Source organism: Lygodium microphyllum, chromosome 17 (assembly GCF_053477565.2).
Source record: "Lygodium microphyllum isolate KBCC chromosome 17, Lygodium_microphyllum_v1.1.10, whole genome shotgun sequence".
Taxonomy (NCBI): Eukaryota; Viridiplantae; Streptophyta; class Polypodiopsida; order Schizaeales; family Lygodiaceae; genus Lygodium; species Lygodium microphyllum.
In genome coordinates this window covers 37,318,640-37,342,208 of record NC_141151.1, presented here as the reverse complement: position 1 = coordinate 37,342,208, position 23,569 = coordinate 37,318,640, and the positions used below count along the sequence as shown (strand labels likewise).

The 23,569-nt window shown below is 38.4% G+C and overlaps 1 pseudogene; it reads right to left on the bottom strand.

Annotated features, from left to right (window-relative positions):
* LOC148021784 (uncharacterized) overlaps positions 1-22,576 on the bottom strand; it is a 44,450-nt pseudogene extending 21,874 nt beyond the window's left edge.
* Positions 22,577-23,569: the final 993 nt, after the last annotated feature.

The window sequence follows — 23,569 nt, the reverse complement described above, 5'->3', positions numbered from 1 at the left end:
AAGTCTATTTTATCTTTATGAAAAAATTGGTATTCTCGTCTTAAAGATAATATGGCCATTTATACCTATGGTAGGCAATTTATATATTGTTCTGCCCTAATCCATGATTAGCAAGATTTCAAATGCTTGTCCAAGTCTGTTTAGACTTTATAATTTATATTGAAAAATTCTTATCAATGTCCAACAAGTCCTACAGACTTTTGATATTGATTTAATTTCGTGATACTGATAGTTTCAAGGTTTTTGAGTATTTCATAGTTGTTTTTTCTTTAACACTTGATATTTGTTAGGTTTTCTCACTGATTCATATGTGGGTCAACTCATAATATTGACGCTCTCGCTAATATAATCATTAATATTAACATTGCATCCGTTTTTAGAAATAAATTTTTTAATTTTATTCTACTTATATTCCATGGTTTAATCAATGATGCCCAAACTTTCAACGTTATCTAGAAAGATCAATTTTAATTTAGTTATGTCTTAAAGTGCAATGCTGATTATTTTTGTTTAAAAAATATTCTAAGCAATGCAAAAATCATAAGTCTATTTTTTCTTTCATCTTTCATACATTGAATTATATTTTCATGCACGTAAATTTATGCACATCTAGTATATATTTTCTTATGTAATTTTTTATTAATTTAATATATAGATTATTTCTTGATTATCTAGATTATTTTCTATAAATTATTATAAAAGTCATATGCATTTGTTTATCATTAGAAAAATAAAATATAGATAGTCACTTTTAGGAAAAAATTATAAAATATTCCCTTCCCTAACACCGTCTACCTTTTTTTAAATATTATGATTATATGCGTCATTAATGAAATAACAATAAATATCATGAAATAAATCATAATTAAAATAATTTCTTAATAAAAATCATATAATCATTTTTCAAGTGATTTTTTTAAGTGAATAATTAATTATTATATTACTTAGACTATTTTCCTAAGCAGCAGTTCATATTCATTTTCTTGAAAATTTGTTTATAATCATTTAAAGCCAAATATAGTGATAAGCTTATAAAAAATTATTTTTTTCCAAACCCATGATATATTACCTCTCTTTTGGTTTGCTATAACAGGGGTTTTGCCAATTCCTACCACGTCATTTTCTCCATCGGCCATGTTTTTTGTTTTCCTTGCTTCGAATGGCATCTCTTGAATTTCTACGACCTCGTGGAGCCATGGATGTCAAGCGAAATTGATGTGGTAGTTCAGGGAGATTTGGTGGTCATCTAGAAAAAATTTGCCTACATTTTTCTTAGTGATACGACTATATGGGAGAAAGGCGTAACAAGGGATAGAGAAAATGGAAATGAGGTAGAAGAGGGGTATTTTTCTCCTTCAAGGCTCAAGCTAGAATGGAAAGAGAAGTGGATAATTTTTTTCATCATCAAGAGGTCTTCCTTCTTGCTTTCTTTGTGAAGGAGAGGGGTTGTATGTATAGGCATGGAGCATGCAATTGACTCATTCTTTCGGCTACTTGTCAAGAGCCAAGTAACCTTTATAAAAAATGCATTTTGATTGCCTACCTGTTGGATGGTGGCATGGAGATGATTTTAGAATGTTTTTTCTCCCTCCAAGTGTCAAATGTTTTTTGAATTTTGACATATTTTTTCAAAAACTTCTTTTTCTCTTCAAAACGACTTCATCTAGTGGTTTTTGGCCAAGTTACCTCATGACTTATCAAGTTTATAAAGTCATGCCATACTCTTTGATACTTAACTTACTCAATATCATGCTCATTCTTTCATATTCTTTGTCTACCAATTAAGGCTTTTGTGATTTGTTTTGCGGTTACAAAATCAATATGATCTTTGATGCATTAAATGGAATCGGGAATGCTAAATTAAATATAATGTGGAAAAAAGTATATGATCAAGGAACCAAAATATTATTTACAAGTCGTCTTTGCTTTTTGTTGGCTAGGAACATTGAGGCGTCTTCTTGTTTCGAATTGCGGAAATTATTTAATGCAAGACTCGATATATCAAGAAAATTCCATGCGATCACTTATGTGATAGCTCAACGAGTAATTTTTTAAACGCCTCAAGCCTGAATTTGTTTCTTGATATGAAGCGCTGTGGTGGGAATATTACACGGCCCAATTGATCTGCCTACACAGTATCGATCTAATCATTATATCCTTGTTTGTACTAATTATATCACTATTCATCATCATTTTCCCTTCTGGCAGGCTTTTCTAACTACCTCACAACTAACAAGAACTCCTAAAATGGCTGCCTAGCAGGCTCGCAGAATAGGGTCACTAGAACTGCCTTCAAAAACAGGTCTTTTGATGCCTGACAATGTCTTTATAGGAGGCAACGACTACTCAGGCCTCCCTTAGTCATACTTAGCCTAAACTTGGGACTTCATGCCTTGGTCGCCGGTCCCCAATCAAGAAAAAAAAAATCCCCTACAAGTACACAGACACATATAGCATAAAACACGGTACTCATAAAGGAGAAATATCACCTGGATAGGGCCACGAGAAGCTTCCGCGCAACAAAAGGCTCTTCCAAGCTCTTCTTCTAAACCTGTCTAGCACAAAACTAAAACAAGAAACCGTTAACCGCACCTGTACTAAAAAGATAACTAGCCCTCTTGGCCTAATGAAATAAAGCATTTCACGACAAAAATTGATCAGCCCTCTTGGCCTAACAAAATCTGGATGTAATATCCAAAGCAGCTAGCCTTCCTAGCTTAAAACTAGATAGGTCATTTTAGTCCACGCAATGCTAATGTCCTTGGCATATACATTACATCCTAACAGAGTACCCAGGGTGCCAAGGATAGCACATCATAGGTCGACTAGCCCCATGCTACTCATGCAAGTTGGCTAAAAGCTTGATCTTGTTATTTTTTATCTTAGCTTTTTTTTTTGTAGAGCTACAAGTTCAAGCCTTTCCACAAATAACTCATCAATAAGGCCGATCCCTTCTTGGGCACTATGAGCTGAATGAACGGCCTTAGTGGGCTTGCATGTCCTACATTTATTGCAATCTGAATAAACCAGTCCTTCAAGCGGCCGAGTGGCTCTTTCAGGAGAAAGAATCATAGCGTTATACTCATTCGAACCTCCCCTATTTGGGTTTTCACATAAATCAGTGCTGCGACCCAAACTAGGTAGAGCTTCAACCCTAGGCACATCACATGGGTGTATCCCAAGGCAGTGTATATTGTCACATGTATATCCAGTCTTATCCTCTTAGGGGTTCGACAAAATATATCTAGATGGGATCCTTGGCCTTGCATCCGACACTCCTGCCATACTTTTGGAGATTTTGGGTCTCCAAACCCATCTAACATTTCCCTTAATATTCTTGCATTCCCTCAATTTGTTGCATCCCTATGGCCAAATGGCCTCACATCCTTATGACCTTTATGAAGCAAAGGTGGACTTTTAGCATTTTGCATCCTCTTTACAAAAGATGTCTTTACTTGTTTACGCCCACACTGTGACTTGTTACTCGTAGGGACCATGCTTTCACTAAAGGGAACGACATCCACTCGGAAGAGTGATTCACTTGGAGACGATAAAGGTCTCTCAAAATCTTTACTAGCAACAGAATTAGAACCACACACAGAATGCTTATTAACACTCATAGGCCCATTGATGCGATCCATATTGCCATCACAACTACCTTTCGTGGAAGTGTTGCAAGCCCTAATGGGACTTAAATGGCTTGGAACCTTTTCACTGATAGGCATGTCATTACTACGCATAGGATGGCCATTTTCTACTTTGAGATTTTGGCCATGATTCCAGGAGGCATATTTCACGGTGGATTCCGTGCCACGGTGGATTCTGTGAGGTTTTACGGTGGATTCTGTAAACTTTGATGACCGGGGCTCATACACAAAGTGGATTCTTTATGCGAGAATTTGATAGGGACGCCTGTCTTTTTCGGGCGTTTCATTAATTTAGTGTGTACATGGGTGATTCCATAGCGGGTGATTCCGCAAAATGCATATTAAATTAATAAACATTTATGAGTTTAGAGTACGCACTCGTAATAAATTAAGGTTAGGATTGAGTTCTAACCAGTTGATTTATTTATGTAGCTGAAGACTGCTAGGTATTCACTTTTGTCGGTTTAATTGTATTATTTTACTAATGATTGTGAATGCTTCAATTGATGTGTAGAGATAGCAGCAGTGGCGGAGGAAAGCATTGGAGGATAGCGAGTATTCGATTTATCATTTATATTTTGATGGGCGCATATCTTAGGCATGGCGCCTATATTTTATCACGCCTATTTATTGAGGCATTGGATATTTATTTATTATTTTGTATGCACATGGGCGCACGATTATGTTATTTCTACTTGGACATTTTATTGGGTATGCCAGACTCTTTGGGCACTGCCCATTAGCTTTATTTTTATTTTGTGCTAAAGCAAACTCAAAAGCTAAAAGCTTCCTATTTTGTAATTTGGGCTATTATTTGAGATTGAAGATGATTAATACATAAAAACATGCTTTGTGGAGTGCTCACACAAGGCATGGGAGGAGATTGCACCCAATTGGTCTCTTGTTCATGTCATTCATGCTTTTTACATTGAATTTTGTGCAAAAAGTAGAGTTCTATTATTCTTGGGGACCTTCCGGCATTCACTATGCGAGTGTACAGCATCCGATCTGCGCACCAGTGGTATTAGAGCGAAGCTGAGATCAAGAGCTTCCAATCGCTACCCATCTTGTGCGAAGGCGGAGCTCCTGGAACGATCGAGCTCTACGGTCAATCTCGTCGCGAACGGTCGATACGGGTGGATTCCTGGCGATCAAGAACCTTTGTTTCCATCGTTAGATCGCGAAGGACCAGCCTGTAGCAGCAGAGGACCACTCCTACCTCTTCTTCTTCAAGTCGTCAAGAACCAGAGATAAGTCAAAATTTTCATATCTTCAAAGCTTTAAAAATTAAAGCTTAGAAAGCTTAGAGAAGCTTAAAGCTTGAAAATTCGATCGCGAGGTATCAGAGGAGGTCCGTGATTTTCGCAGTGTGGAAAAAAAACGCCCCCCCCCTAAAAATCGACGACGTCTTGCTGCCCTTTTACTAAGCTTATTACTAAGCTAAGTCACTTAAGCCACAGGTCACACAAAAGCTCTCAAGTACTGCAAGTCTGCAAAGTTCAAGTTCTGCAAGTATTCTAAGTCTAAATCCCGCAAGTCAGATAAATCAACTAAGTTTTGCAAGTCTTCATACTCTGCAAGTCACATAAGTCTGCAACTCTGCAAGTCAGACAGGTCATCTGAAGTCAAAATTGACTTCTGTTCAAAACTCATAGAAGGGCTGTTCCTGCGCAGAAACTCCGAACTTCAAAGTTGTTCATTGGAAGGTACTCTTCGTATATGCAGGTTTGCTGAAGCATTTTTAGCACATGCAGAAGGATAAAACACAAATTTTTTCAAAGATTACAAATCCTGCAATAGTCGAAGACGAAGATTGTGAAAGCCACACCCAAAAATATATAAGCCTTGTACACCCGAACTTGAGCTACGCTCATCCGGCTAACTTGATTTTGAGAGTGAGAGGTCTTTTGAGTTTTATGGGATGACGGAACCACATATGGATGATTTAATGGTTAAAGGCGACCTACCTGAACCTACGATGAAGCAAAAGCTGGACTTAATTATGATGCAGTTGGATGAAGAACGACGGGCTAGGCAAGCATTGCAAGTTCAATTGGCAAATTTACAAAGATCGACTACCGACAAGAGGAACCTCAATTTGAAGATCTTATCCGACGTACCATAGACGCGACTCTCAAAGCTCAATCCATCCGCAAGGAAGCAAAGATAAGTAAAAGAAATTTCAAATTCCGTACTTTCAATGGCACTCGAGAGGGAAAAACTGTTCTTGCATTCATTACTCAGTTTGATGACTACTTTCATGAGGAAACCTATGCAGAAAAAGATAAAATCAAGTGTATCACTAATCATTTAGTGGATAGAGCATCTCTTTGGTGGACTGTGGTTCGTAAAAGTATAGATTGTCCCACTACCTGGGAGAATTTCAAGAAGAAGTTTATTCAGAATTTCCTTCCTTCACAATTTCATGAAAAAGCCATAAAGCAATGGGATCTTCTTTAGCAACGGGATCATGAGCCTATTTCTCAGTACACCGAGCGCTTTTGGAATGCATTACTCCAGTTACGCATGCTTGAAGACGTACCTGAAGCGGCACACAAGCGCAAGTATATGTCTGGACTACTTGGGCATTACTACGCTGAAGTTAATATGTTCAAGCCTGCAACTCTTGAAGACGCAATTTCATTAGCTCACGACACTGAAGACAAGCTGCGAGGTAGAGACACACGTACACAGTAATTCCAAGCCAATGGTAACTATGGATCTAAGCAATTCAACTCAAATTTTAGAAGATTTAATCAAGGTCGTTTTCCTTTATCATCTTTCCATAAAAATTGGGCAAAACCACCTGCTTTACCATCCAATACCAACCAAAACCCCAAGCCTATTTCACAGCCAAATCCTAATGTCCCTGGACTTTCCGCCACTGCAAACAGCGTAACCAAAGCCAAACCTATAGTCTGTTATAAATGCCACCAGCCTCGACATCTAGCAGCAAATTGCCATTCGAAGAAGCCACCTGTCCATATCAACTACCTTGGAACAATGGAAGATGAGGAACATGAAGAAATGCCTGATTTCACGGAAGATGAGGACGGCATTACTACTCCTTTGGATACTTTACCAGGTATGCCAACTCCACATTCTTTATTGACAATGAAATGTTTAGTGTATAGAAAGGAAAAGATTATTTTGCATGATGATGGTAGTACTCATGATTTTATTTCTGCAAAGCTAGTAAAAGAATTGAAGTTATAGACTGTACCTACGTATTATCGCATTAAAGCAGCATTCTTAGGCACTAGGTATAATGGTACACAGGAAGTGCATGACTTAGAAATTCAAATTGGTGAATACACTGAAAGAAGAAATTTTCTAGTTGTACCACTACAGTCCAGTGACATTATTTTAGGTATGCCTTGGCGTCATCAGCATAACCCAGATATAGATTATTCCACACATTCAATTAATATTCAATTTCAAGGAAAACATATTACATTGTATGGTACGCATGCATCTAATGCTTTTCCACTACTTTTGCATACTCAAGCTAAACGTGCATTACGCAAAAGTAGTAAATCTTATCTTATTTGGGTGAATGAATTGCAAGTTAAAGAAAATCATATGCATCCTAGGCATAAAGAATTTCTTGCACATTTTAAAGACTGTTTTGCCGAAGATCTACCACCTGATTTACCTCCTTCACGTCCAGAAGACCATAAAATAGATTTGATTCCTGGTACCCAACCACATTGTAAAGCACCATATAGGCATAACCAGATAGAGCAAAAAGAAATTCAAAGTCAAGTTGAGGAATTACTAAATAGAGGATTGATTAGACCTAGTAGTTCTCCATTTGGTACACCTGTTCTGTTAGTAAAGAAAAAGAATAATACCTATCGTATGTGCATTGACTATCGAGCTTTAAATAAGATCACTGTAAAGAATAGGTATCCAATTCCTAGAGTCGATGACCTTATGGATAAACTGCAAGGCTCTGCCATATTTAGTAAAATAGACCTTAAATCTGGTTATCATCAGGTGAGACTAGATAAGTCTGACATATTAAAGACTGCATTTAGGACACAGTTTGGTCATTATGAATTTTTAGTGATGCCTTTCGGATTGACTAATGCACCTGCTACATTTAGTAGAATGATGAATCGTATGTTTTTGAAATATCAGTATTGTGTTATTGTCTTCTTTGACGATATTTTGGTGTTTAGTCAAAATGAGAAAGAACATTATGAGCATTTGTCATTGGTTTTCCAGTTATTAAAAGATAATCAACTGTATGCAAATCCGAAAAAGAGTGAATTCTTTAAAACAAAAATTGAGTATTTAGGTCATATTGTATCATGTGATGGAATTAAGGTTGACCCTAAGAAAATAGAAGCAATATTGAACTGGCCTGTACCTAAAAATGTGCATGAGTTACGATCTTTCCTAGGTCTTGCTAGTTTCTATAGAAAGTTTGTGCATAATTTTTCATTACTTGCTTTACCATTAACCAAACTTCTGAAGAAAGGTATTGTTTATCATTGGTCCGATAATCAACAAAATCCTTTGACTTATTGAAACATGCATTAATCCATGCCCCTGTTTTACAGTTGCCCGATTTTAATAGATCATTCTTTTTAGTAGTGACTGATGCTAGCGGATCAGGAATAGGAGCCGTACTTATGCAAGACAATCATCCCATATCCTGTTCTAGTTGTAAGCTGAAACCCTATGAATTGAAATATTCCACATATGACAAAGAATTATTAGCTGTCGTACAAGTCTTAAGATAGTGGAAACACTACTTAATGGGTTCAGAATTTATGACTAAGACCGATCAGCAAAGTATTAGGCATTTACTTAGACAACCCCAAATATCTGACCGACATATCAAATGGGCATCCTTTATTCAGAGTTTTCATCCTATCATTCAATATCAACCCGATAAAGAAAATGTAGTGGCTGATGCATTAAGTAGAAGACCTGCCATTCATAATATTTCTGTTATATCATTTGATTCTTTGATTGCTATGAAACATACTTATCATCAGGACATTACTTTTCATGCTGATTAAAATAAACTAGTTCAAAATAACTTGATTCCTATTGATTCACTATCTTATAATGATGGATTTATGTTTTATGAAAAGAGATTATGTGTTACAGTTCCATTCAGATCTTTTGTTTTGAATGAGATTCATTGTCCTCCATATCAAGGTCATAGAGGTATCATATCTACTTTACGTACATTAACTGAAGATTTTTATTGGCCGCATATGGACATTGATGTATCTAACTTTGTTTCTGAATGTTTGATTTGTCAAAGAGTTAAGAGACATCATGGTAAACAGTATGGATTACTTATGCCTTTATCTATTCCATCGAGACCATGGGAACAAATTTCTATGGATTTTATTACTGGTTTACCTAATACTAAATCTAACCATGATATGATTTGGGTAGTAGTAGATAGGTTTAGTAAACAAGCATATTTCATTCCATGTAAGAAAACTTTAACAGCATCACAGGTAGCACAATTGTTAGTGAAAACTGTTTTCACTAACCATGGATTACCAAAAGTTATTATTTCTGATCGTGATTCTAGATTTTGTAACAACTTTTGGATTACTTTATTTGCTAACCTAGGCACAAAAATTGATTTCTCATCTGCATTTCATCCTAAAACTAATGGACAAACAGAAGCTACTAACAGTACTATACTAGATCTTTTACGTGCTTATACTATTTCTAAACCACAGATATGGGATACACATTTTCATTTATTACAGTTTGCATATAACAATACACCACACACATCTACAAAGAAAGCACCGTTTGAAGTGATTTATGGTTATAGATTATCTACACCTGTTGTATCTTTGTCAAATAGAATTCAGAGTGCTGATGATATTGCTAGTAAGCATAATATTATTTTTGATGAGGTTAAAGACACGATTGCCAAAGCCCAGCAATCATATACCAAGCAAGCCAATAAGAAAAGACAAGCAATGAATTTCAAAGTTGATGATTATGTTTGGTTGAGAATAGAAAAGCGTAGACTACAAAGTGTAGATAGACACCCAGTTGTGAAATTAGCCCCTAGATTCTATGGACCATTTAGGATCATTCATAAAATTAATGACAATGCATTCAAGTTAGAATTACCACCTCACTGGAAAATTCACAACACATTTCACATTAGTTTATTAAAACCCTTTAGAGGCCAATTACTTGTACACCCTGGCTATGAAAACCCACCTTTGTTAGAGGAAGAGACTGAAATACTTGAACTAGAAGCTATCATAGATACTGATTTTATGACCACTAGAACTGGCTGAAGATATTCTAGATATCTAGTCAAATTTAAGAACCATCCTGTAGAGGAAGCACAATGGATGCACGCTAGAGACTTAAATGCTTTCCCCACTCTGTTAGGTCCACATTGAGCTAATAGCAATTGAGATCAATTGCTATCCCACCCCGGGGGTATGATGCCAAGAGGCATATTTCACGGTGGATTCCGTGCCACGGTGGATTCTGTAAACTTTGATGACCGGGGCTCATACACAAAGTGGATTCTTTGTGTGAGAAGTTGATGGGGACGCCTGTCCTTTTCGGGCATTTTGTTAATTTAGTGTGTACATGGGTGATTCCATAGCGGGTGAACCCGCAAAATGCATATTAAATTAATAAACGTTTATGAGTTTAGAGTGCGCACTCGTAATAAATTAAGGTTAGGATTGATTTCTAACCAGTTGATTTATTTATGTAGCTAAAGACTGCTAGGTATTCACTTTTGTCGGTTTAATTGTATTATTTTACTAATGATTGTGAATGCTTCAGTTGATGTGTAGAGATATCAGCAGTGGCGGAGGAAAGCATTGGAGGATAGCGAGTATTCGATTTATCATTTATATTTTGATGGGCTCATATCTTAGGCATGGTGCCTATATTTTGTCACGCCTATTTATTGAGGCGTTGGATATTTATTTATTATTTTGTATGCGCATAGGCGCACGATTATGTTATTTCTACTTGGACATTGTACTAGGCATGCCAAACTCTTTGGGCACTGCCCATTAGCTTTAGTTTTATTTTGTACTAAAGCAAACTCAAAAGCTAAAAGCTTGCTATTTTGTAATTTGGGCTATTATTTGAGCTTGAAGATGATTAATACATAAAATACATGCTTTGTGGAGCACTCACACAAGGCATGGGGGGAGATTGCACCCAATTGGTCTCTTGTTCATGTCGTTCATGCCTTTTACATTGAATTTTGTGCAAAAAGTAGAGTTCTATTGTTCTTGGGGACCTTCCGGCATTCACTACGTGAGCGTACAGCATCCGATCTGCACAGCAGGCCACCAAGGTTCCTCTCATAGGCTGTCTTGGTATCAACAAGTGAGCTGTCTTCTTGTAGAAATGATTGGAAGCTAGGATGCACTTGCACTGAGCGGGGAAAACTCCAAAAGTTCTCCCAACATCTTTGAACATGACCCTCATAATCAATGGCATGCATTTTTGCTTCCCTTAACAACTTAGGATTCCACAGTCCCACTTGGATTTGTGTATTAATCTCTAAGCCATTCAGAAAGAGCTCACATAGCACATCATCTGGTAGTGCACTGGCTCTTCTTGGCCAAAGCCTAAGAGTACTATCAAAGGCTCTAGCATACTCTTTAACAGAAGGATAAGATTCCTGTCTAAACTGCATAAGCTGCCCTAAGACCTAAATCATAGGTAGCTTCTTTTCATACTCATCTAGAAATCTATCACAAGACTCCTCAAATGATTTGATTGACCCTCTTGGGAGGCTCCAGTACCATTTCCTTGCCTCTCCCTTTAGGGTACTCGGGAATACGAGCATCCGATGTATATTGTCGAACCCACTTGCAATGAAAGTTAGGCCATATTCTCTTAAATGAATCATCGGATCCTCATTTGGCAACCCATAAAACACTGGGAGATCCCTATAAAGAGGAGGGCATTTAGTCCTCTCCTTTGGGATCAAGACTGGGTTATCAAAATCTTCGTATTCCTCTTGACCTAATACCAGTGTGTTAGGGTCTTTAATCTCTTCCATTTCCACCTTTACTGGTGTGGAAGAGTCACTAATTCCGTGAACTTCCCTTTCCGCCAACCACAAAGTGGTTTAGGGAGTCCAACACTATGCAATAGGGAATCTATCCCATCATCTGCTAGTGGTGTTCTAGTAAGCCTATTCTCATCTGCCACCACTTTGCTAGAACTTAGGATAGGTCCTAATGAAGTCTTCTTTACTAACAATGGTTTTCCACACACATGGAAATCATCCAATGCTTTATGGATCTTGGCAATCACACTACGGTACCCAACTGCATCGGGCACTAGCATCAGATGTATCTTTAGATCATAATCATCATGTCCTCCTATGTGCATATTAACCATCGTTGTCACTGTCTTTTCTATGACATTATCATCATGAATGATCATAGATGACTTTGTCATCTTGGCACTACTTTCACTTTCCCTTTTCTCTAATCTCCATGGGCTGTTAATCTTAGAGGTAGCTCCATGGGTATTTTCCTACAGTGACTCAAACTCAAGCATGGTATCACTTTCAGGGCAAAGGGTAAAATAGTCAATCACCCGACGTGTCAAAGATCCCACTAGACTATTCAAGATAGACAAAGTATCCTTTGGGTGTTGGGGATCTCTTGGATTGACCGTCATACTGATGACCAAGGTTTTTATCACACTAACTTGATATCCACCACTTCAAGGCAGCTATCGACCAATAGAATAAAGCTTACAGGTCCCTTATGAGACCAAGATTTGGAGACCGCCACTTATCGGCAGCTCCCGGCAGACGTACCAGTGATGGGACCTAAAATGGGCCGGCACTGGCTATGCCACTAGCCGGACCTCATGCTCATGACACACAAACACCCTCACGGCCTCGCGGACCAGGAGTGTCAATCCAATGCTAAAGGAAAAACTATCCTAAAGCTTAATTCCTGCATTTATAGTTTATAACCCAACGTTTCCCTAAAACTCCTCAAAGGGAGAACCCAAAGTACATAGGCATAATGCCTCGTCACATGCACATAGGAGGCACTCCACCGACTAATAGTCGGAGCTCCACTGTAGCTCTCCTACATCGTAGGGATTGGCCCTTTGATGCGCTGCTAAACATATAACACAAACGAATACAAACTCCCCTCTTTTATATTTCTCGTATTTCCAGGAGATATACCATGTTTCCTCACTTCACAGTCCCTTAGGAAACCGACCCTCTATCCTACGGCAAGGGATAACCTCACAATCTCAATCGTGGGTCAAAGCCCTAAGAAAACAATTGCTATGCAGTCCATGAGATTTTCCTTTGATACCATGAACCATGCATAGTGCATAATGTGAATGGTTTAGTGCACAAACAAAAGAAAATCAGTATTGTGTATCATGCGAAACCAATCTTTTCATGATTTCCATGCTAATGTTTATGTATTGAAACAAGGAGAGACACCGAGCCTTACGCTCATGCTACCTTTTCCTTTATTTCAAAACAACGTTCTATAGCCATGATGCAACACATAAACCAGGTTTAAGGTTATACTTTGATTCTCAAACTCCCCTCTCACCCTACCGTTTAATGTTTTGCATTCGTTGATAGGTGTAAGAGTCATTTTATGTGTATTTCTTTATAAAGAAAGCGATAAATACAGATAGAAACATAGAAATGAGGGTAAAATGAGTCCAACCTCATGCTCTACCTTCATTATACATTGCACAAACACTTATGTAATTTTTTGGAATTTTCCTTTTTATCGTTTCCTAAATTTTCCCCTTTTAAAACCCATTTTTCACAAATTTTTGGTATTTTTCCTCTATTTTCTTCAATAAAAAATGACTAGAAATTAAGATTGATTATGGGCTGGGGCCCTCAGGTTCCTTGATAGCAAAATTTCAGTTTTTTAATGTTATGTCTCATATTTTCCCTTTATTTTGCAAAAAACCCCATTTTTACCCCTTAAACACGTGTTTTACGGGTTTTATGACATTAATTTCAGCCATATCACTTATGATTTTCTGATTTTTTGAGCATAAACTGATTAAACTCATAGCAAACAATAGCATAATGCATAATCAGCCCATGGGAACAATATTTCATCAACCAAGCATAAAAACTCATTTTTTCTTCATAAAAATTGAATTACCGCTTAGGCTTTGTATCTCGGGATCTCCGTTTTAGTACGGGACTACGTGTCAGCTCTCATGCAATGTCCAACACCTTCAAAATCAGCAATCTTCATGTCTTCATCGATCCGAAAGCAATCTGGTCTCATCTGGACAAGCTTTCCTTTACCATTCTTCATTTTCCTCTTGCACACAAGAACAACCCCTTAAGGGAGAGAGAGGGAGGAGAGAGAAAGACTAAAATCAGAAATCTTCATCCAGGCCACCATTGGACGAGCAAAAGACGGCGATATGCTCGGCCCACAAGGGGGAACCAAGGCCCAAGATCTGTTCCATGGGTTGTATGCAATCCCCCAATCATGAGAGAGAGGAGAGAGGGCACAAAATTTGGCGTGAAGATGATGGCGCTTCCATCTCCTCCTTCATCTTCTCTCTCCACGTTTTTTCATCTTGTATGCTTAAAATTTTGAAGGGGGGGTCCAAACTCAAAAGGCATGCCCAATTTTGGCCTCCCAAGTGTCTATCTTTTCATATCTTGACCATTTTGTTCCCGATTTGAGCTCTGAAAAATCCTGGGTGTCTGGCTTGACATCCCGCACTACCTGGCAACTCCTGACAACCCGCACGGCAGTTTGAAAAATTATAAAAAATCAACAAGTGTCGCTCAGGCGCCTTTTAAGAGTCGTATTTCACTTGGTGCTTAAAATCGTCCTAGCTAGAGCTGCCACCTTCGATGTTGAATATTTTTTCCCTAGATTCTGGATTTTTTGGTAAATTTTAGGCACATCCCGAGCTCAAAACTCTGCTCTCATAGAGTTGTATTGGTTATGGTCTCATACGCCATTCTGGCCTTTCAAATATTTTAATAGATCTTATCATATCTTATATATATATATATATATATATATATATATATATATCTTCAATTGGTATCACATGGTGACGGGTCCTATGGTATTCAACCATAGTATGTTGCAATGTTCTTGTGAGAAGACACTTAGAATTTCTCTAAGGTGCTCGTCGGTGTGACGTATTCGAGGCAATGGTCATTGGATGTGGGAGCAAGAAGATCTCTCTCTCTCTCTCTCTCTCTCTCTCTCTCTCTCTCTCTCTCTCTCTCTCCCTCTCCCTCTCTCTCACAATGTGTGTGTGTGTGTGGGGGGGGGGTGGAGGGGGGAGGTAGGGGGAAGACTGTGTAGGTGGGTATGTGTGTGAGTGTGTGTAGGGGGGGGGGGGGAGGGGGAAGAGGGAAGGTCGAGGGCTCTCCCTCTCCCTCTCCCTCTCCCTCTCCCTCTCTCTTGCAGGTTTCCTGTGAAGAAATTAAAATTCACAGAGCATCACTTAAGTGATGCTGTCGCTAAATCAATGGCATGCATATTGAAAATGTTGCTTAACGCATCGCTTAAGCGACCTCATTTGCAACATCATATCGTGTCACTTATACGACACTTCAAATGTCGCTTAAGGGACGTGCACCAAAAATTAAAATTTAAAAAATAGGCTTTGCATAAGCAATGCTTTGGCACCGCTTAAGCAACACCCGTCATTTGTTTATGTGTCTCTAACACCCCCTCTTTCTTCTAGTGCTTATACACCCACTTGTAGCAAATTACCTTCTTGCCATAAGACAACTCAAATAGATTCCATGTCTCATTTTTGGTCAATGTATCCATTTTCTAATTCTTGGCTTCCTTCTAATCTTTGATTCCAATTGCTTCTTCAAAGCAAGTAGGCTCTACATGCTACACATAAGATACCATGTATGCATAACACATCTTTATAAAGCTATTATATGTCAACATATCAACTAGATGCATTACTCTATCCAATCTTCACATAACTGAGGTACACTAGATAGTGTCACAACCATTCTTCCATGTGGTGGTATATACTCTTTCCAATCTTTTGAGTTGAGGTTCACTAGACAATGTTTAGACAATTCTTGCTTGTGGTGGTATATACTCTATTGCACTCTTTATTCCTAGACTTCTAAAATGTGGTATCTCAAACTCATCATTGGTAGAATCGTCCTTTGAACTTTTACCCATAGGCTTCTTTCCTCATGGTCTTTCTTCATTGGTAGAATAATTCCACTACTTTCTTCATGGTCTTGAGGTAGAGACATATCCTCAATATGTTACTTCTTATGACTATTGTTTGCTGAAATTTTCTTCACATAACCATTATCATCATCACTGTTCTCACAAGCATCCATCTCAACTGCTATAGGTCTATACTTCAATGTATATTCACTAAACCTTATATCCTTGATTATGTAGACCTCTCTTTGATAGGTTTATAGCATTTAGAATCCTTCTCCTCATTTTGATTGCCAAGGAGAATACATTTGATAGCCTTTGGTGTCATCATTTTTCTTAAATCATCAGGGGGATGAACATAGAATACAGAACCAAACACCCCAATATATGTAACTATAGTTGTTCTTCTATATAGCATGTTGCATGGAAACATGTAATGATTAAAATTTATAGGTGTACTATTCATAATATGGACTACAATATGCACTACTTCTATATTGCTTGAGCCCAATAAGTTAATGGCATAACCAACGTATTCACCATTTTACTATGGTGTATATTTGCATGAAACTTGTCTCTTAATCCCATGGTCTTTCAAATAGAAAGAGAACTTATTTAACATATGTTCAACCCCATTATCCAATATCAAGCACATTATGTAACTCCCAAACCAGTTTTTTTCCATAGCTTTGAACTCCATAAAGATTTCAAAAGCTTTAATTTTATGTTGCAAGCTATAAACCCATGTCATCCTATTGATCATCAATAAACATGATATAAAATTTCCATCTTCCACTCAAAGAAACATTCTAACATGAACCTCAAATATTGAAATGTAACATTTCTAGAGGAAAGGATATGTGCTAACCCTCCCCCTCTTTGGAAATGGGAGTCTAGACTACTTGCCAAAACTAACATGCCTCATAAACATGATCATAGTTGACATAGCCAAAATGCAGAAGCCCATAAACAATTTACTAGATTGCATCTATTTCATCCTTTGCAAATTAATATGACCAATTCTTCTATGTCATAACTCAATGTCCTTATCTTGTCCATGTCTAGTCTTGTCATACATAAAACTTTGTATGAGAGGAGTTTCTACATCCAAGGCAAACAACTTGCATTTCTTTGGACGACAAGTAATCAACTTGCTAGGTTTTCATTCCTAAACTCTTAAATTAAATAATCATATTTATTGAATCTTACTTCCAACCCTTGATCAAACCATTTGTCCAATTGAAGCCAAATTTTTAGTGATGATAGGCACATATAAAACATCCCCAAGGTTATTCCTTATCCCTTCTCTAGTCACCAAAGGAGCATTGCCAATAGGAGTTATCTTATGTAATGTATCATCTCCTATAGCCACATACCCTCCACTTTGCATTTTTCACTTTCTATCAAACAATTCTATATGCTGTATCATATGGTTTGTAGCTCTTGAATCCAAGAGCTAGTCATCCTCTCTAGGGGATGCATCCTCAAGGGGTTCACCATGTATAAATATATATATTTGTAGAGTTCAAAAAAATAGAATTTAAAAACAAGTAGACTTATAGAAATATATTCATAGAAGAAAATATTGTAAAATACATAAATTTATTCACAAAAGGGGTATTTATGTTCCATACACATATTTTTTACATAAGGGTTATGGTGATTCATAAAATTGGTGTGGATTTTCCTCTGGGGTGGTTCACTATATATAGATTCTCTATATAACGTGCGTTCATGGCCTATTTATAAATATCCTAATTTGTGATTTTTTCTTGAATAAAACACAACCCTTTTCTATTCAATCTGTAGAAACCCCTTTATATGACACCCTTCTGTATGTAAAAAATGGTGTTTTAAAAACCCCTTATTTTGAACTCACGTTATATATACATATATTCATGAGTGACCCCCCCGAGATTTTCCTACCACAAGGAGGTCTTGAATAATTTCTTCCACTTATGTAGGGGAGGGAATGTAGTTAAAAGTGATGGAGTTTAGTCATAGCCAATAGAGATGCTCAGAGGCCATGGAGCTATATGCACGGGGCATTGGAACTCTTATAGTACGATGGAGATGTTGCATAAGTAGATAATATTGATGGAGATGTTCCATTAGCGGAGCATCTAGAAGCCTTAGGGATGGAGATATTTAAAGACATGGGCATTTAGTTGTGCAACCAAATGGTGACTCCACATGCCCCTAAGCATCTCCACATGGCTCTTAATACCCCTTTTCTATTATCCCTTAATTGAAAACTTCTTTCCTCCCAATTATAGTTAGATTAGAGGCCACCTATTTTTGTGATCTCTCTCTCTCTCTCTCTCATATATAGTATCTCCCTCACTCATGCCAAATGTGAAGCTTGAAGTTACCATGTTAACTATATCACTTTCATGTTGATTGTGCACCAAGCAAGATTAAGTTTTGAGACCCTGTTAAAGCTTATAGTTGTATATTGAGCTCCCCTCAAGCCATCCTCTCTCTCTCTCTCTCTCTCTCTCTCTCTCTCTCTCTCTCCCTCTCTCTCTCTCTCCATTGAACATGCATATTCCCCCTCCTCTCTTTGAAGTAGTGAATAAACCCATTGAGCTTTATGAGCACATTCGAGCATCGTCATTTTCTCTAGCTTTAGCATACCCTTGCTATACCTCAAACACTCAGGGCGGTCACGCATGAATATATGAGTGCATCATGCGGATTAAAAATAAGGTATTTTTAAAATATTATTTTTATACAATTTTTACATATAGAAGGGTGTAATATAAAGGGGTTATCTATTCTCATAGGGGTTTTTGGAAGGGAGTTTTACCAAAAAATTCTTCCAAAAATTGGAAACCTATCAATGTCTTCATGTTATCTTTGAGGGTCACCATCAAGTGGTTATAGTTTATAAATGTAATGAAGCAATCTTTGTCTCTTCATGGTGACTATTTATGGTCTATGTTTTTGGGTTCATGGTAGGGAGTCCCTCCCATAGAAGGCACATAAGACATTAGGCTCACCATGCAATTCTTAGCAAGCTATGCAAGATAGAGACTTGAATGTAGCCTAAAATACCATGCTTACCCTCCCAAAGATTGGTCCAGGAAATCTTTGATTGTTAGGCTTTAGACATGGGCTTTAGACATGTGATGGAACTTTGTAGTAGTTCTCACACTTCACATGATTGCCAAATAATTCCTCATTGAATGTTTTAAAGAATAATATTTTTTTGAAGTCCATGCCCATAGGGGATGGTCATGCCTAGAGATATCCATAGATTACATCACTTGTCACTTCAGTATGACAAGCTTCTAAATCTTATTGACATCTCAAGTTATCATAGGCAAAAAATTCCCATTGTCCCATCTCTTCACAAACAACTAGTAGGTTGAGATCTATTGTCTCCCATGAGAGAGACATATGCTTACAGAGATCACAAGCAATAACCCAACTTGAGTCCCTACCAAACCACTTTGGCCTGAGACCATGTTCCATGAGTGCAAGCCTCAACTTGAGTCCCAATCCTAGGTCCAAGTATCACTAATCAAGCCAAGCCCCACATTGGACTGAGTCTAAGTCCCTCACACCCAAGACCCAACCCAATCAGACCAACCTCTGGCCCTTGCTTCTTTCTCAGATTCTTTCTCCTTTTCCTTTACTTAAGCTCATCCCACTAGACATTACCAAGCACTACCACTTTTGATGGAGGAGGAGCATGCTCTTCATAGAGAGATCTATGCCATATTGAGTGAGTGCATGGATGATCTTATGAATATATGTATATATAACGTGAGTTCAAAATAAGGGGTTTTTAAAATACAAATTTTATACATTTTTTACATACAAAAAGGGTGTCATATAAAGGGGTTACTTACAGATTGAATAGAAAAGGGTTGTGTTTTATTCAATAAAAATTCACAGATTAGGATATTTATAAATAGGCCATGAACGCACGTTATATAGAGAATATATATATAGTGAACCCCCCGACATAGAATGTACCCATTCTAGCATATTGACCTAATTCCCCTCTGCACATCTTGCAAAGGAGCAAGGGAGTTTGCTGGTTACATTGACCCCTCCTTCATTATATCACTTATAACTACCTCCACCTCCCCATTAGGCTCCTACATAAACTAATAGCTCCTTATGAAGATGGGCTACACCTACTCTTCTTTGACATCAATGTTGGAAGTGATTAAGTTGCAATGGTTTGTTTGACCTACATGCTCTATTATTGCAAACCTATTGTATTTAGTTTATTGGAGGACAACAAATTTGCAATATGTTAACACCTATTCTTTCTAGATACTTCACTGCAACTACGAGAGGATGTCAAGGAGTACTTTCTCAACAAGGATTGTCTTGAGTGCATACTCAAACCCATATTTAGGTGATCTATTCCTTCTTAGTGCCTTGTCAATTGTTATGTATTTATTTATTTTTTAAAAAATTCATATACATTCACTGTAGCTAGGGAAATCCCCTAGCCCTTTTCCATGTTGCATCCTAAGATACATCAAGGGAAGGACATTCCAAGATTTCTTGAGTGACTCATTACCCATATTGTTTTACCAACCGAGTCCTTAAGTATGGAAAAATGTTCTTAGAAGTCTACTTGGAGCTTGACCTCTCTTCCAATTCCATAGCAGGTACACATCAATGTGCTAGATTGATAGACACATCCCTTAGGGAGGTACAATGATATGATAGATATAGTGTATCCCTAAAGATCCATCAATATCAATGTCCCACAAGTATCCTAACTTTATCCCATCGATGTGATAATCACTATTTGAATCTTTGCTTGTAATTTATACAATTCCACACCACCTGATATCCCTCTTTCACCCCACGACCTCCTCATCCTAGCACTTTTTTCTACCACTTAGCTACTTCTAGTATGAGTGCCATGGGACTAGCACTCATTTAGGAGAGGGGCAAATGCTAGTGCATGAAGGTGAAGGACATGAAGGAAAAGAAAAAAACCCTAAAGGTCCACAATTTCTTTTGGCAAAAGTCACTATGTTTTTGAAGAAATCATTATATGGAATGCTATAACAAGAGTTGGGTTTCCTCTCATGCAAGTTGTACCTATAACTAAGAGACACCAAAGGTTAGGCATGCACAACTCATTTGTAATCACCTAGTCCAAGTTGTATAGAAAAGAAACAACTAGTAATAAGGCCCAAAATGGGGGCTAGATGCCCAAGGGGGATGGAAAAATGCTAACCCTAGATTTTTATATAAAACAGATGAAAGAGAATGGAAAAGGCTATTCATGTATGCAAAAGCTTCTTGTTCTTGCTTTCTTGATTTTACTATTGAGAGCGAGAGAGAGAGAGAGAGAGACCAAAGAGTGTGAGATTGAGAGTAAGGGAGGGAGAGTTTGAATATGAGGGACCAAGTGGTGAAGCCTCCTTTCTTCTTCTAGCATTCTCTCTTGCCTATGGCCATGCTTCTATCTTTTATGCAAAGGTCATGGAAAGTTTGAGAACTAAGGGAGTACATTGTGGATTGTGGTGCTTGCAATGTACATCCTTCTTACTCAAGAGAAGGTTGTGCATGCTCACTATCAATTCATGCTCACAACAAATGAATCATCGCATTTGTGATGTGTGAGAGGCTAGCTGAGAGATAGTCATCGTTGTCACACGGGATTTGCGTGGGGGGGTTGTGAAAATCACTCGTCACAGGGACGCTAAGTGAGATGGAGAGAACTCAAGATAAATCCATGGATGTATACTTGTTGTACATGTTGAAGATCATAATTAAGAAGATGTTCGATTGTTGTTGATAATGATTAGGAGCAAGGTGAAGGCAGAGAGATCATTTTACCTTCTTGCAAGTTGCCTTTTGCAATTATCTTTCAAAAGATAATTAAAAAGTCTTGCTTACATGAGAGAATAATTTGTCATAGCCAAACATGAAAATTGGGCAAAAGAAGTGATGGAACTTCTGATAAGGATCCAAAGGAGGAATTTCATTTGAATACCTTTAAGATAAGGCTCACGTTATAACATTGAAATATGTCATATGGAATAAGATATGAGTAGAAGATTGACAATAGAATGCAAGCTTGACTTAGACTTCAAAAGAACATCTTCTCTTTGTTGAAGGTTTCCAAACTTCTTTCAATTGTCGGAAATCACTTTGAAGATAATAGTAGCAATCCTATTCTCATAGCTTCTGACTTGTGTGGGAAACAACTCTGTTTGATCTTGTGGAAAACCATACAGGAAGTTGCAGGGCAGTCTACATCTATAGGAGGATGAGCTGCAACCTCGTCAGGAGTAAAGCATCTTTCCTGCGTGAAAATTTGCATCAAGCTGTAGGGAACGAAGTAAAGCACAATTAGCAAAGCTAATGGGAAGGTTGTCATCGTCTTCTGAATTGCAGTTCACCAACTGAAGTCGCTTTCTTTGTCACCTTGCGTCTTCAGCTGCTCCTGTTCGACTGCAGTAGCTTTGTTGTTGGCATCATTACCTTCTGTGTACCACTCCGAATACGTTTTTGCTGTCGACTTTACGTCCTTTCCTTCGTATTCTGTACCGTCCTCTGCAGCCGTCTCTTCTTCATCCCTTTATAGTCAACGCTCCTTCGACATCGCTTCTTTCCGCATTGTCATCCCTTCATCGCCTCTTGATTGCAGTCGTTCTTCCGTAACGGATTCCTATTGTCTGCCTTCTGCCAACTTCACCTCACAGCTTTAACTTCATTCCCCTCTAACTTCGTCATCTTCAGCTTTCGTCGTGCAACAACGTCTTCCGCCATCACAGTTTCGTTACTTTCGCCGTCAACTACGCCGCCTAGCGTCTTCTTCTCGGCCTTTTGTAGCAGCTGCTTGTCGTCAACATCTTTGGCTTCGCCTTCTACGTATGTTTATCATGCTTGATCCCTTCTCTCAACATGTCGTATGCTCGTCTGCATGACAGTAGGCTATTCGGTCTTCTGCTTCTATCCTATCGGCCTCCTTCGTTGTCGTTTTTCCTCCTGAGCTTCAAGTTTTTAGTTCGTCATCTCCAACAGCCCTCCTTCATTGACGTTTCTTCTCACGGCCTCCTCCGTCGAAGCACAAAGTCAGCTTCCCACTTCATCTTCCTCATGACAGGGTAGCACTCGCGATCCATGGTAGTAAGCAGCATAGAGAAAGAGGAAAAAAAAACGTAGGAGCACAGATTCTTAATCACCTTCTCCTTATCTTCCTTCTCCTTTTTTCACCTTTGTCTTCGCGAGATGTCGCAGCAACTCCATCGTCGTCTTCTCTCCGTGTTGGGCTTCACTGCCACCTCGTCGTCCGCTCTCAGCAACTCTGATTAGTGTGTCAGAGAGAAGTGGTGCGGCCCTCGCTCTGCTACAAGACTTCTTGTGACTTTTCTTGCATGCACGTCCTACTGTAGGTATCGCTTCCGATCCATTGTTTCTTCATCTCTGCTTTTCCTTCGTGCGGCTTCTACGTAGTCTTCTTCGCTTCAGCTTCCTCCATTGTCTCAGCTCGCCAGCTTTTGCTCGCTTCCTCCATTGTCTCAGCTCGCCAGCTTTTGCTCGCTTGTCTGCTTGGGTTGAGGATAGATTTCAGCGTGGGCCTCGCCACCGCAAACTGGTTCACCTGGTCACTCGGTGGAAATTAATTAAAATATAAAAGGCTTCTGGCTTCTAAAAGGGGGGTTGGTCTGATCTCCTGCTGCGCATAGCAGGATTTGAACTCGCACCCTTATGCAAGTATTTGGGAGCTCTATTGCTGTGTGCGCGTACATTTGTTGGCAG